Raw genomic sequence first — 16,478 nt, forward strand, 5'->3', positions numbered from 1 at the left:
TATTGTAAGCATTTGTTGACATGATCACCTATTCTTGAACGCTTTTTTCCTTGTTTCACTCGGCGGGTTTTTTTAGTTTTTTTCCTCTGTTTTTTATACACTTGCGGTAAAATGACTGAATATTTCTTTGGACGTTTAATGCGTATTGACATGCAGAGCCACCTTGAATAAATAATTTTAGAAGAGGATATTGGGTTTCTGGATTGATCTTCGTATCAAGAAAGTCACTTGATTTATCGGCAGATGTTGCTATATACATTTCCGTACGGAAACCGGTCGGTTTAAATTGTTTCTTCGGGAGGGGACTAAGCGTATAAAGATCAACCAGAAACCAAATATATCCTCTTGTTTAACTTCCAGCGAGGCTGTAATGAATTATGTCTGGTATCAAGCAACCTTTCAATTATCGCTTTTCGAAAAATTTAGGTCTAATTGTCTGAATTTCCAATTTTTTTTTTGCTTTCATTACCGTCAGATCTATTAATTTTTTGAAATGTAGCTTCAATTGTTGGAATGTTCTAGAGAAAAAATGCAGCTCCGATTTAATTGCCTGATTGTTCTAAAATGTTGCTTTCGTTCGCAACTGACAGACATTTTCACTATTTTATCTTTGATTTTCTAAACTTGGTTCCAATTGTCTGATTCTTTGAAAATATTATCGTTATCGTTTGTATTCACTAGTAATTTATCATCACGAACGTAGCTCCAATTGTTTGATTGCTCCAAAATTTTTGCGTTATCGTTTGCTACGGACAAAAATTTTCCAAACACTCGCTATTACTCTATTTCTTTTCAAAACTACAGTTTCAATTTTCTGATACATCTAAAATGTTATTGCTTTTTCACTAAGAGTATTCACTTTTTCAGCTTTGATTTTCAAAACCTGATTCCAATTGTCTGATTGCTTTAAAATTTTATCGCTATCGTTTGCTACAAAGAAAATTGTTCAAAACACTTGTTGTATTGCTTTTCAACGTTCTGATTCATCTAAAATGATTTTGCTTTCGTTCGCAAATGACAAAGTTTTACAACAGCAGCCATAGGATATATAGATACATTTTAAAGCTTGATAACCAGACATTAACCCTCAACACCTCGCTGGAAGTAATTTCTAGAAGATAACAAAGCAAGCCATGAACAGTTTATCTTAAATTGGCCTATTATTTGTCGGGTATTGGTTTTTCATCTCGGCTAAAAGTTATAGAAGTTCTAAAAATTTTCAAATTCTAGGACTAGACTGAAGTTTTCGTGGTTGTTTAATATTCGTTGTAGTAATCGGCTTCATGGCTTGCCTTTGCTATCTTCTTGAAATATATTGCATGATGATATCACGTTAGATAGTTAAGCTGGGAATGACGGGCAGCTAGAAACCTATTTACAGAAACGGGAAGAGCAAGATAAAATTTGTACAACTGCAACGCTTCTACACAACATCGAGAAGATGCCGACGTTTTGGAATCGCTCTAGTTAAGAGAGTTTATATAGTTGGGGCTCAATTTACCCGGCTATGTAAGCTTTCTTAAATATAACGATTTGGAAATGTTTTCACCCTCTCGATGTTGCGCAGAAACTTTGCTGTTGTACAAATTTTTAACTTGTTCTTCTTATTTCTGTAAATAGGTTTCTAGCTGCTCGTTGTCTTACGGCTGACTAGTTAACAAGATGTCATCATAGAATATACCATCTTGAACACAAACAAATGTTCACTGGATTCAAAATATTAAAAAAAAAAAAAAAACCCAAATGGAAACAAAATTTTTCGTTACTTCGTGTTCAAGATGGTATATGTCAAAAATTTTTTGGCGGGAAAAATTCAAGGGGGTACCCCTTTAAAATTTTTGTCAAAAAAGTGCTCAGGGGAAACGCTGTGCAAATTTTTTCCAATTTTCCCGCCAAAAGTCTTAGTATATATAGGGCAAATTTTTTGATGACACCTTTGTAATTAGTTTAACTGAATTTCACTTAACTAATTAACTATTGTAAGTAGAAAATTAAAGATAAATAAAACAATTGAAATGAAACACTTGTTGTGAGTACTTTATTGTTTGAAATATTTTATTTGGATATAATAAAGATTACAACAGAAATAAGGACACCTGAATAAAAGATTGCATTTAATGACAATTAAGTTAAGCGATAATTTAGAGTTAAAATACATGTTTGAAAAAAAAGAAATGGCGCATGCGTATTTTAGGCACCGTATTTTTTCTAAGTCTTTTGGCGGGAAAAATAAAAATATTTAAACAGATGTTAACAAGAAGTAATTTTTTTTTAAAAGTTGGCGCATGCGTATTATTGGCGCCCGTATTTTTTCTAAGTCTTTTGGCGGGAAAATTAAAAAATTTTGACAAGGGTTACCCTTAGAGTAAATTTAGGCAGTCAAAACAATTTTTCAGAAAATATTTAATAAACAACAGAAATTGATTTTGTACAAAGCTAACTCGACGAAACACGCTTGAAATAACTCCACAGAAACTTAGCAACGAATTTTTTTTCTAAATTCTGGTTCAAGAGAACTTTTAAAATTGCTTTTGCTTACGACATGAATAATCCATTCAGAAATTGGTCCCTGAAAGAAGACTAGTAAAAAATTGTGATTCTAAACACGAAAGCTAACTATAAAAATTTTCTTCTCGAGGAAATTCAAAGAATTTTGAAGCTCACGATACGAGAACTCGGTGAATCATATGAAAGAAACGTACGTGACTATTGAACAACTGTGGTGTTGCGCTACACTAACGACCGTTGAGAATATGTTAATAAAGTTTTGCACGGGAATTATTCAAATTCAGGAAATGTTGCCGTATTTTAACTGCTAACTTAAAAAAATAAAGAAAATAAAGTTTCGTTTGGTACCCTGCTGCCTTGCCGTTTATCTAAAAAAGCCAACAAAATATCAAAGGCCCTTTACAATCTTTATTAGCTAAATTAACAGTTAAATCTCCTGTTGCCACGCCGTGTATTGAAATTCCCGCACAAAGCCTTACTAACCTATTATCATCGGCCGATAGTGTAACGCACACCACTGATGCTCAAGAGTCACGTACGCGTCAGTCACACAATCCACCAAACTCTCGCATCGTGAACTAAGGCAAAAGATTAAAACTGGATAAAAATTTGTAAAGCTAAGCTAACGAAACATTCCAAACAAAAATCACTTCTTGGGCCGGTCCCTTTTTATAGAAAGCCTTCTTGTTTTGCTTAATTGAGAGCTGAAAATTTTTGCGATCCTGACGTTTAGTCCACAGAAAAAAAAAATCCTATCTTACTCGTCCCATTTTTTCGGCTTGAAAAAACTCTCAATCTGTCTTACTTTGGTCCCTTCTGTATTATGTCATGTCTTTAGTGTCCTGTCTTCTTAGTATTGCCTCCAGTGTCTTGTCTTCGCTTTTATCTTCCCTTAGTCGTATGGTCAGAAACCCTGAAATGAAAGACAGAAAAATGTTTAATATATCATACTGAGGCTTCTGTTGTTTTATTGTTTTTTTAACTACGTAAAGCTTTCCTCATCCTATCCCATAAACCTTGTCTAGATATTCTCATCACCTGTTTTTTGACAATGTGCAGATTTTGTAAGGAGAAATAAGATTTAAATCACATTTGCAAGGAAATAGATAAGAAAATCTCAATTAGCTAAGTCAACATTATTTGCTGTAACAATTTAAATAGTAATGTCTATAAGATACTGTCTGAATTTCGTTATTCTTTAAACGAAGAGGAATTAAGTTAAATTTGCAGACTGGTTAGACAAGAGCACTGGCTTCGAGGCCGAAAATTGAAACGCTTTTAAAAAGAAATTGACGATGATAATATTTCATTCACGAATTGTTTGGTTGGTTGTTGCGGTTGTTGCTGTTGCTGCTGTTTAATAAACTTGTAGATTTTTTAAACAGAGGCCCAGGTGAAGATTAACAGGACTAAGCAACAGTTACCTTTGAAAAGCTTCCTTTTTGGTTCCGCAAAATTTGCAATTTACGTGCTGCACTAGGTTCAGGTTGTATAAACTTAGGACGACAGCTCTTACGAACAGGAGAAACAAATATATACTTCTGCTCGGCCGGCCCAGTAAAACAAACAATCTGGTGATGACAAAAACACTTCAAAGAAAGCTGACACATTTTCATGAATATCTTTAACTATAAGAATAATTCTCAGTTAAATGTTTGAGGATATTCCAACTGTTTGCAGCAGTTCTAATCTTGTCTAATTCAATAAAGAATAAACTGTTCTGCGATTATTTGTCAACCAGTTTCTCTTTCACCATACCAAAAAATCGTTCTTGTCTTTTGTCTCACTTAAGACCAAGAAAATTTCTTCCTTTTTCCATTTTAAAAAAAAGGTATTTTTGTTTTCGATCAGAACATCTAAGTTCTAAAGATTTAAAGAAATCTCTACTTTTTAGCTGATTTCACGATCGTAACCAGTATGAGGCAAAATAAGGCACTTTCCTCGATCAGCTTTTCGTTGTTGTTGTATTTTTTCTTGCCTTGTTGTAATATTAGCTTTTAACTTTGTTTTATATAGAGCGGTTTTCATTTGAGTGTCGAAAAGTAATTGATTTTGCATTAAGTAGGCCACGCAATTGGCTTAAAAAACTCGCGCCACTTTTTTAATTATAACCAATCAGAAGTAAAACCGAAACCAATCGTGACGCGTTCGCACACTTTTTCCCGCGCTTCGCGTCAGCTACAGGTAATTACTTCGAGTTTTAAATTGTTCAGTTCAGTTTATTGCCTGTGTCCTTTTTGATTGGTCAGAATGGTTACTTTGCTTTTGGGTTTTCGACACTCAATTAAAAACTGCTCTATGTTTATATCTCTATTTAATAAGTTACGTTTGCTTTGTATGCTTGTGAGCTTCATATTACTGTATTCTTTTTTTCCTTTTTTTTTGAGTAAATAAGTGTTGTTGTTGTTGTTGTTGTTGTTTTCTTATTGAATGAAGAAAGTGAAACACTGCTAAGTACCTAGGAAGAGAATTAATCCGTAAACTTTGCTTCAGTCATATATTTTTTTCTGTGTCTAGATAGATGTCTAGATCGATAAATGATTTCTCAGTTACAATTTCAGGTCGTCTGTTAGTCGTGAGAAGGATACCGAGATCAAAGTCATCAGAAAAAATCTTCAGATCAAAACATAAATTGTTGAAACTTGGAGCAATCTGTCAGCAAAGATGCAGTGATCGAGAAAAAAAATAATAAAGCCATGGGGTAATGCGATCAAATCATTTTCTGCCAGTCAATTACAAAAAAGACATCTGTCAGCTAAAAGTATCTGTCCCAGTAAAAGTATTGCACATGAAATATACAGGCTCACTTAAAAGTTTGATCCAACTCACCATTTGTCAATATGGATCCGTGTAGCGAAATAATTTGCAAGTTTCATTTTGGATTTATCTGTCACTTTGTCAGTAAGGATGTTGAGATCAAAACATATTATCTATCCGTGAAATTTGAAGTAGTCTGTTTGTTGCCAATAAGGATGTTGAGTACGAAACATATTTTGAAGTTAAAATTTGGAATTATCTCCGGTCAGTTTTCGTTTATGATCTCGAGACGAAAAAAAATATTTCTCAGTGAAAATTTGAAACCAGGTTAGTTGTCAGTAACGATGCTGAGATCAAAACGGGATTTTGTCAGTTAAAATTTGGAATCATCTGTCAGTTGTCAACAAGGATCTTACGTTCGAAACATGATTTGTCAGTTGTCAGTAAGGATGTCGAGATCAAAACATGATTTTTTCAGTTAAGATTTGGAATCATCTGTTAGTTGCCAGTAAGGATCTTACGTTCGAAACATGATTTGTCAGTTGTCAGTAAGAATGTTGTGAAAAAAACATGATTTGTAAGCTAAAATTTGGAATCATCTATCAGTTGTCAGTAAGGATATTGAGATCAAAACATGACTTTTTCAGTTTAAATTAATTTGGAATCATCTGTCAGTTGTTAGTAAGGATGTTAAGATCGAAACATGGTTGGTCAGTTAAAACCTTGAATCATCTATTAGTTGTCATTCTTGGAATTTAACAAAACTTTGAGTTTCTATAAGATATTAAACGACATTGCGTGAGCTTTAGTGACCTACTGTTTTCCCTCGTTCTTTGGCTATTCGGAATAAAAATCTGCTAAAGCAAAGAACACTTTTCCGGTCTACTGTTTCAAATCAAAGTCAAACAATTTAAAGAAACTCACACTTTCCAGCTGGAATTTTCCTACAATTTTTCCTTCCCAAAACTGATCAACAACAAGAATCCTATCAACATCTTATTTCTCCTTAACCTATCAGTAAATTGACAAGCCGACAGGTGATGAGAATAAATGAACCCATCGAAGTGTGTAAGTGTTGTCTCGGTGAACAATCGAATTCTCAGAATTACCAACAAACGAAATAAACTGCAATCAGTGCAGAGAATTAATAATTCGAACCATGTTTTTTTTTTGGTATATTATGACTTACAAGTCAACAAGTGCGTTTTGGCAAATTTTGTGATGCCGACTCTATGCAAGATTTTCCGATCCGTCGTGTTCAACCAGAAATAAAAACAACATTCCCGAACAGTTGTTACGCCAGCTGGACACCATGATACGTTCAGGTACTTAGCAACAACCGTGCCTCTTTAAATTTGTTACTCAGTTCTAGATTACAAAACATTAACTGACCTGCCATAGATATCTTCGACTCCACCCTTGATCTTTCACTGCTTCAATGCCATGACTATATGGGCGTCAACTTTATCTGAAAAGAGATACAAAAGTTTATTTAATTTGTGGAACAACTCGCTAGTGGCTCTGGTTACGTTTTTTTCGGAAACCCTTCATCCTTTGGTCGCCAAAATGACAACACGCGAGTTAACAACCCAGAATTCAGTTTTTTTTCTGATAGCTTAGCTGAAGTATGTGCCGTTGCCATGGCAACATACATAAATATAGACAAGCTAATCAGGTTTTGTTTATTTGCAGAAAATTTTGTAATTATGTTCGACCATTCTAACATTACGTGACGAAACGACATTTGCTCTCCTAGTGCAAAGAAAAAAAATCGCAGCAAAAGTATGGATTTTGACTTTAACAAATAAACAAACAAAAGGCCAGCTACTCTTTGGAACTTTATTCCAGGTAAAGTGAAACATCAACTGACCTTGCATCGTAGATGTCTTTAACTCCACCACTCATCTTTCACTGTAGCGATGTCACCCGTCTCCGTGCTAGATGTCTGCCTGACGACAAATACAAAAGACATCTTGATGAACAAAATTATTCATAGTAACAATTTCCTTAGGTAACGCAAAACGTACAGCAAAACATACCGCATAACGTAACGCAAACTAAAAGCAATGCTCTTATTGGGCAAAGAAATTATCAACAAGAACAGGTTATTTGCCAAAACTGGCTACTCCTCTCTGTTTTGTGTATAGTACATGACTAGCTTTATAACTCCATTCAGAATTTAGGAAAACATGAACTGACCTGCTGAAGATGTATATAGGTCCATCTTAGATCTTTCTCTGTTCTAATTCTTCACCTGATGAACTTCAAGCCTGCCTGAATAACACAAAATATTATTTCATGAGCAAATTATAACTGGTTATGGTTTACTTTCAGAGTAACATTAAACAACGAAAAGGGATGCCAGTACATAAATAAATAATAAATAAATTACAATATTTAGAGAGGTAGCCACATCAGGCTTAGACGTTTGCTAGTAAATAATGTATTCGCTCTGAGCGACGAGAAATTATCACAAGAATAGGGATTTAGACACGAGCAGGTCCCTGTTAACCCCATTGTACATTGTACACAGTCTCTAACTCCATGCAAGAGTAAGGGAGACGTGAACTGACCTGCCATAGTTGTATTTTGCTCCGTCACTGATATTTCACTTTTCCACTGTCTTCATGTTTTGTTCCATTGCCTGGTAAGACCTACAAATTAAAAGACAGTATGATGTTATCGTAAGGAAACATGATGAAATTTGACAAACGTTATGAAGGAGAAGAGCTGCAAAATCTGAACCAGAGCTGTATCGGGAACCGTTTCAATTCAGTCCTTCTCCTTGTTCGTTATTGATAACTACTAAGTACTTAAGTCTCAGTATCAGTATAAAGTTAGTTGTGCTTTACCGGCATGAATTGTTTATCGATTTTAGCTAAATAAATGTATCAAATTCTTTGAAATCATTTCAACGGTCTGACATAAAACGAGTAATAAAGCATTAAGTTTTCTTCACATACCACCAGCAAGTCAAAAGTACTGCGAGTCCACTTCGCAGCTTGAACTCGCTTGCCGTTTCCGGCTCTCAAGTACCACATACGATTCACTTTCGTTCCAGGAGGTTCCTATAACAAGGGTTTTTGTCTGGAACATGCTTGGCAACGATTCTTCTAATTTAGAAAAGGTATTGGGCGAATTTTGAACCAAGAAACCGAACTTCCAAACACCTCGTACAAACGTGGCGAGCAACATGAATATCAAATGAGCATAAAAATATTTGCAATGCAAATAGGACAATTAAAAAAAAAACATAAATTCTAACTTGGCTCCCAGGGAATAAAGGAAAAGAAATTTAAAATTATTTATCCCTCAACATCGATGCGATTTCGCTAGTTTTATTTCCCTAGCCCTCGGTACCAAGTTATAATTGGCCTCATCAAGTTAAGTCCTGAGTGACGGTGAAGAAGATTGGAGTTAGGAAGCTGAAAGAAAGGTATGTATGAACAAAACCCAAGGGAGGGGTACTAAGGCATTACTAAGGAGGGAGGATAGAAATACCCCTGGTCGCTTCACGCTATCGAAACCAGAGGTAAGTGCCGGCCTGATGGTTCACAAGGCCTTGAACGCAGACTTAATCACAAGCAATAGCCCACAAACTGAGCAATTTCCAGGGGATTGGGAAAATTCGGTGACCTTTTGATGGCGTTCAAAAATCGTTAGGAAGATCTCGGTTCTTCTTCGGTAATATGTTGCTTCAGAAAACAGCACTTTATCTAAACCAATCGGAATTCGGTTATCTTGCCCTCTATGCTATAAATGAATGAAGATGGATTCCCAAGTAAACAAAAAGCAAAACTGGGTGTTAAGATGCTAAAATGCCAAAAAGTACCTTTACTCTGATCAGTAATTCCAGCTGTCGTCTGTGAGCACAGGCAGCGCCAGATCTTTCTCGGCAGTTTCCAACGTTACCATGAGCCTCTCGTGGAGGGCATGAGCACGACACTCTATCACGTGACACAGCCGGCTTTGACTTGGCCGGAGACTGGGTTTACTGTCAAGTCCAGGGCCTCGTTATTAAAGGCGTACAAGAACCAAACAGCTCGGCTTGGCTGTGACTGTGTGTCCTCGGGATCTCCCACGGACACACAGTCGAGTTCTGGCTGGAACCATTAGACACACATCTCAAAACTGCCTGCTTTGGTGGACTTGTCAACGAAATCGGTGGAAAATAAAAACAAAAAAAATAAAATAATAAACACCAGTAAAATTTATATCTCTTCATTTGGCAGGTCACGAGTCAGTGCTCTTACAGAGTCCCAAACAAACAAACCATTCTGCTCTTTTCATTACACGAGTTCATGTTTTTGGTCTGCGGTGAAAGAAAAAAATCTTACGAAAGTCATTAAAGTTTGCAGAAGACGGTAAATATCAGCACAAGATTAATGTTTGTTGCCAATACAGAGCATTAAGAACGAAGGAATAACACATTAAGCTTTAATCTCTGGAGTTTTTAGTTTCCTGCCTTACATATTTGTGTCACCACAGTTGTAAGACGCGTAGTTTTATTCTGAAAATCCTTAAATCATTTGCTGTGCCAGATCGATCATTCCGCGACGCTCTCACACTAAACTTTTCAACTTGAAAATGACCGTCGAACAGTCGAAACGTCGTTGCTTTTTAACGTTAATTTTTTTTTAGTGAAATCCGTTTCTAAAAATTTGCTCTTGTTTACACCAAATTATTGTCTCACCCATACGATCGACCCTTAGTCGAGCACTAGAGTTTGTCTTTTAATTTGGATATTGGTAGAGTTAAGACTGGGGCAAGTAAGGTATGATACTAAGAAAAGAGATGAGTGTTTTCAACAGCGTACGGTGTGGTGTAGTGGTTAAGGGGATTCGCTTGAGAGCGGGAGGTACGAGGTTCGAGTCCAGGTAGGGAAAAGAATAAAAAAAAAAAAGTAAGGGGACTGGTGCGGTCACATGGGGGCGGGGGAGAGACTTGGACGACAGGGGGGAGTCCATCAGGGTCAACAGGGGGGCTTGGAAGACAACGGGGGGAGTCCTTCGGAGTCAACGGGGGGAGGAATTTCGGATTCAACGGGGGGAGTCCTTGGAAGTCAACGGGGAGGCGAACTTCGGAGACTATGGGGGGGAGATGGTGGAACCCAACAGAGGGGTAGTGAAGGAAATGAATCATGACTTAAAGGGTTGAGAGGCATACTAGGAGTAAAGAAAAAAATGATGAGCATGTTAGAGGGTGGGATAAGAGAAACAGTAGGGAAAGGAGGGGAAACTAGGGATAAGGATGGGTAGGGTTAGAAAAAAGGGAGGCTAGTTCAAAAAAAGATGCTGTTAAACTTGATATCGGGAAAGACAAACTTAACAAAAGAAAAGAAATTTTTTTTAGTGTGTAGCATCGCTGTAAATTTTTATTCGTCATTTGTTTTTTGGCAAACCGAACAGGCTTGCCCAAATGCATCAAGGCTTTAAAAACATCCAGATCATACTCATTATGAGGGCATCTACGTGCTTTACGTGTAATATGATATTTCACCTAAGGTCATTACTGGGTGCATTTAGTGGAGAATGGCATAGCTCAGAGAATTCTAGTACCCTGATAGGTGACATAGGCGAGTTATCCAGCGTGGAATTGCGACTCTTGAAAGCGAGGCTTTGTGTGATATGGCACTGGAGCGACAATAAAACAACAACTCAAAAACAACTAGAAGCAATGAACTTTCAATCATGTTTCTAAAACCATTGTCGCCGTCCACGAAGCTAAAACAAACAGGTCTTTTTTTTTATGATTCTAGCTGGATTCCTATTGGCTGGCTCCTGACAGTCTTGACAGTTGATTCAACTGGAATGGCTTTTCTCGATTGCGCGTTGAATATTGCAACAGTCACACAGACTTAAATGAAACGGGGTTTTCTTCATTTCAAAAGAGGCTATGTGATTCATGGAAAATTCACAACCTGACTCGTGAATTCCACATTAAATTTCAATTGAAAAACCGATATCGCACTCATCGCTTAGCGATAAGTTTATATATGTGACACGTGAATTTTGCGAAATTCCACGTGACTACCACGTGAACTTTGCTAACACATTGCTATTGGCTGCTAACAATAGTTGCCAACTTAGGACATGAGGGCTATTAACACACAATAGACCCAGAACGTAGCGGGTCTTCATTTCTTGAGAGTCCCCTTATGCAAAAATGTTCCCCACCTTGCGACTTGGTTAGAAACTGTATTCACGTAACAGATGAAATATTTGCAGTCTTAAGCAAGGGCATGCTAAGTGTTTTTACTCGGGTGTTGATCCTTCCTTATTCATGTTGTATAGGTTCAAGACGACAGAGCCGAGGAGTGCTGAAACTGTGTTTCGTGTAGTACAACCTGGAGGGTATCACAGAACTCTCGCTTATGCTGCGCAACTTTAACAGTTAAAATCATTCATAGTGTATCTTAGATGCTATTCCTAAAATTAAAGACTGTATCTGTTCTGTAAAGGGGAACGCATTGCTAAGGAACAGTTTCCACCTACCTGTTTTGTTTGAAAAACGCTTATCTTTCGCGGCCACGCTCTCAGGGTTTTGCTAGCTAACGGTTTGCTGTCCGTCCAAGGTTGAAATTTTCCTCCAGTTACTTCTTTTCAGCTTCATTGAACCAACTGGTCAATCTTCACCCGCCCAGCCTCCCACCCGACGTCTAAACTTTGATTCACTATCTGTTGTTTTGATTGACAAGATAACTTTTTCATATACCATCCATAAAAAAGTGTCACCCTTTAACATACCTGAAGTCGGCACAAGGCTTCTCTTTTTCAGAAACTTGCTACACCTTTTTCGGGTCAAGCCTCCCCGTGTATTAGAGGGAGTTCCTCCGATCCCTGAGGGCTGGAGGGAAGTTGATATTTTTCCATCGCATTACAACGTCGCTACCATAAACTAAATTTTTACACAGATTTCATTTGACTTGCTATTGGCCTATTGGAGTTGCTCAAGAATGACGTTGTCACCCTAAATCAGCCAATCGACTTTGTGGCGCCTACATTTTGTGTAGCCGTCATGCGCACATGGCCCATATCATCATCTACGTCAAAGGAACCGATAAATCTTTGCTCAGCGCGGATTAATCGTTTTCTTTCATGCTCCATTATCCGAGCAATCTTAAATCATGGGGTTCAACCAACGCGGTGAAAATTTGTGTCATGAACGTTCTGCTTCGCCAATCTACTTCTTTGATTCAGTCCAGGATATCATGAACAGATCTTGACTTCCCGGTGACTTATACAAACCGTTTTTAAGCTGCCTGTTTAAGACAAATCGTACAAATGCACTCGACCGTCAAAACGTGCAGTGAAAGTACGAGAAACCACCAGTACACTGCTGCCCTACTCCCACACCTCCACCCCCTCCCTCCTTCCAACCTCCACTACCTCCCCGCTACGTTACGTTACTGTCACGTGCAACTTTCACTCTGTGTTTTTCCGCCCTGTGTTTCTCACGCGGTGCTTTGGCTCTGTGTTTTGCCAAAACCTGTCAAGAAAAACTCACTAAGGTAAGGAATATTTCCTAAGCATTAAGTACATTATTTGATTGATGCTTCCTTGTTAGTACTGCCGTTTCCTAAAAGCGAATTTTTGATGTGTAATTTGGCGATCAACTTCGGCTAATCGTAACCGTCGAAATGCGAAGTGGGTCAAATTCAAAAATACTCCGACTGTTCTTATTATATTGCGGGTAGATGCCTCCAAATTAAAAATGCCTAACTTCTTCTACTTTAGGATATGTTAGCAATGCAAGCAAAAGCAAAGAAACGTGTATTCCGACGAATGAAGGTCAAACAAGAAGATCTGTTAGATCTTATAACCGCGCTTTTAAAATTTAACTGTTTTCTTAGTACTACAGTCGCAACGCAGTGCATATTCCAAAGCAATCTTTGATGATTCATTGATTACTGTAGACATCACAGCACTTGATCAACACAAACTCTATTATCGCGCCATCAGTCGTAGCCGTTGTGACATCTCCGATGACGTAATAGTCTTAATCTGGAACTTTCTTCGGGATATGTATGGGCATGAAGATATGATGAACACTATTACAAACCGCTTTCTTTCTTTAAAGTCACGATTAAATTTAACTGTTTTTTTCCCTTGAGTTAAGGGTTAGCAAAGAAGTCACACGAGTCACATAATTCAAGAATTGCGTTATCTACGGCTATCTTTAGTACGGTGGTTATTTCCCTATCAATGACGTAATCTTCGCACGTTCTGACACGTTCTTTGCTTGGCTTGCAAATATTTAATTTTGCTTCCGATCTATGAACTCGCTGCGATGAAACAGTCAAAGGATTTACTTCATTTGCCTAAAACCGCAAGAAATACTGGCAAAATTACAAATAAATTAATGACCGTCGCTTCTGCCGAAATAAACTTGCAAAGTAAACACGATCTTATTTGTCACGTAGCGAAAGTGAAAGCTGCAACGTCAGCGCATTCCATGGCTGACGTAATACCTTTTTTCACCGTATTTATTATTCCCTTTAAATCCAACGCTTTGATAACAAAAAAAGAAAATATATTTTACCCACAAAAAAGAAAACAATATCCGTAAAATTGTCCGTGTATTTATGTTTTAACAGCTTCTGGCGGAAAAACATCACACGTTCCGTGACTCAAAGTTTGGCCGAGCGGAGGTCTGCGTCTGGTCACCGACAAAAAAAAAAAAATAAACCACGGGTAAACCTAGAACCGCGCTCGGCCCATGGCCGCGCGGTTAATTAAGAGCTGCCGTGTGTTGATTTCCGAACGACATGAAAGGTCAAAGGATCGCCCATATTCAAGTGACCTGTTTTAAAAATATTCTCAGAATTCGCCGTTTTATTTACCTCATCTTTCCTTCGCCTGATGTGTAGTTGAAATGATTGATCTTCCGTTTAGACCGAGCCGTCTCTCTCTAAGACTGATGTGAATATGTCCAGATTTTCGGCTGAATTTATTCCGGCCGCAGCGCGAAAGCCGCAATTCTCCTTTTTGTTGGATTTCTCAAAATCAAAAATTCTCCGGCAGGTTTTAGTCTTATTTTCGAAAAGAGTTCGCCAAAGGGTTTCTCCTGGCAAAATATGAAGAAATCCGTGATTTCAGTTTTGAAAATCAATTCTCGATATTTGTCTTTAAACACCCCTTCGTATACGAGACCCAGGTCACTGAAGTTTGCATCATCATGGCCTCTGCTATGGCGTGGGCTGCAGCATCATCCCTTCCAACGAAAACCTTTTGCCCACAGCAAATGTAATAGTGTCTGAAACGCTGCTTCTCATTCTACCCATTTACGACAATGTCTCTGAATACAAAGAAGTCCGTCGCACCTACTGACAAACAAATTGCTGCTAACCAAGTTTCTTTAGAAGCCAAGGAAAGTTACTCAAGAAAAGGAGAGCTTTTTACACCACTGTTATTGTACTGCTAATTATTTTACTGTGTTATGTTCCAACAACTATCTGTTCTGTTATTCTGATATCTTTTAAGGAAAGAATCCCTCCCAATATAATGATTACTGCTTCGTTTGCTTCTACTTTAGTGCCAGTTCTGAATTCGTTGTTTAATCCGTTGATTTACGCTTTTAGAATAAGATAATAGGATCTTTTTATTTATTCGGGGTGGGCAACGTTCTAAGAACAAATTAATAGCCAAACATTTTACTTTACAAGGATGTGTATAGTGTCAGTTTTTAACCTTATAATAGAGATTTTTTTTTATCATGGACAACAAGATTATCATTATACTGCACAAAAGTAACTATTTCAAATTCGAACAGTCGTGAAAATCTGATCATTGAGGGACAAAGGTAAGTGCGAAACAACAAAACAAAACCGTGAACCCGACAAACTTTCTTATCGCTCCCGCTCTTCGCTTCTCGCAGGACTAGACTTGCAAGAGAGCAGTTTGAATTTGTGTTTATTTTCTGCGCTAAAAGCTTAAGGCGTAGAAAATATTTTTGGCCTTAATTACATGTGGATCATAAATAGCTGACGCACACTATCAAACAGATGTTCAACGAAAAATAACCGCTTTTTTGTAACAAAAACAAATCTCTTATTTGACTTGGTTGGAGTTGGGTTTGCTTAGTTTTAAAAACTAATGAACAAGCAAACTACCCACAACATGTTATCATTGCGGTACTAATAAATGAAAACTACAGCGACAGCAGGCGAGAGTTAGGGAAAAAATCGTGTAACTGCCCTAGTAATTAATATTCTGTTAAAACTCACCAGACACTAAAAATTATTTTCAGCAAGTCTTTTTTAAACTGCAATTTGTAATGTAAATGCCATGAAATTTCCACCGCCCGCAAACTATTGTCTAATTTTTAATTATTTTATTTTATGTGTTTTTTTTCTTCCTTCGAACTATCCCTTATTAACACAGATTGGCTGGTCGAGATGGCGGCAAACTGACCTCGTCGCTCTTAAGGCGGACGCAAAAAAACAACAACAAAAAAAAAACAAAAACAAACTGAAAACATAAACAAAAACACACGGAAAACGTAACTGAAGCTGATTTCATATTAATTTGCTTATTATTTCGTAATCATGTTGTTTTTACGTGTTTTTCTTTCAAAATTTTTCTTTGCGCTTCTGCTTTTAATTAAGAGTCCCTGATGTTTTAAAAAAATCAAAACTTCCAATGAAAGGTAAAGCTCTTAAGCTAAGTTTATCCCGTGTTCTAGAATTGGGAATTGTTTTTATGTGAACACTATAGTCCTCACTTCTTAAGTACAGCAGAAATATTTTATTTCCGGGTAATTGGTATTCACTAATTAAAAAAAAAAAAAACAAATAAATAAATGAACGATATACAAGTAGTAAGAACTAAATTAATGGTACGTTTAAATTTTGGGGGTTATTCAACTGTATTCGTGCGAAGTATTTTAAAAAAACTCTAAAAACCATAATCGTTACAGATAAAAAAATTAAAATGGTCGTTTCACTGCTTATTGGTACTATAGCTAGTGATTGATGAATCGGCCTCCAAACTGGGAAGAACCAAACTTTCGAATCAATGCAATTACATTTAAATTTAGTTAGTGTAAAGTCTGCATAAGAGCTAAGTGGCCCATCAGGCCGGAGCTTATCCAGGTTTCTGTAGCATGAAGCGACTAGGAGTATTTCTACTCCCCCCTGGATGGGATGCTAGTCCATCGCAGGGTTACCCACAGCAGTAAGGTCACTGGTACCCGTTTATACACCAGGGTAGAGA

At 37.3% G+C, this 16,478-nt stretch overlaps 1 protein-coding gene across 1 annotated transcript in view; it reads right to left on the minus strand.

Annotated features, from left to right (window-relative positions):
- LOC145460439 (uncharacterized) overlaps window positions 1-16,478 on the minus strand; it is a 335,154-nt gene that overhangs the window by 165,044 nt on the left and 153,632 nt on the right. The gene's annotated exons all lie outside the window — the stretch shown is intronic.

This window comes from Orbicella franksi, chromosome 11 (genome assembly GCF_964199315.1).
Source record: "Orbicella franksi chromosome 11, jaOrbFran1.1, whole genome shotgun sequence".
NCBI classification, from domain to species: Eukaryota; Metazoa; Cnidaria; class Anthozoa; order Scleractinia; family Merulinidae; genus Orbicella; species Orbicella franksi.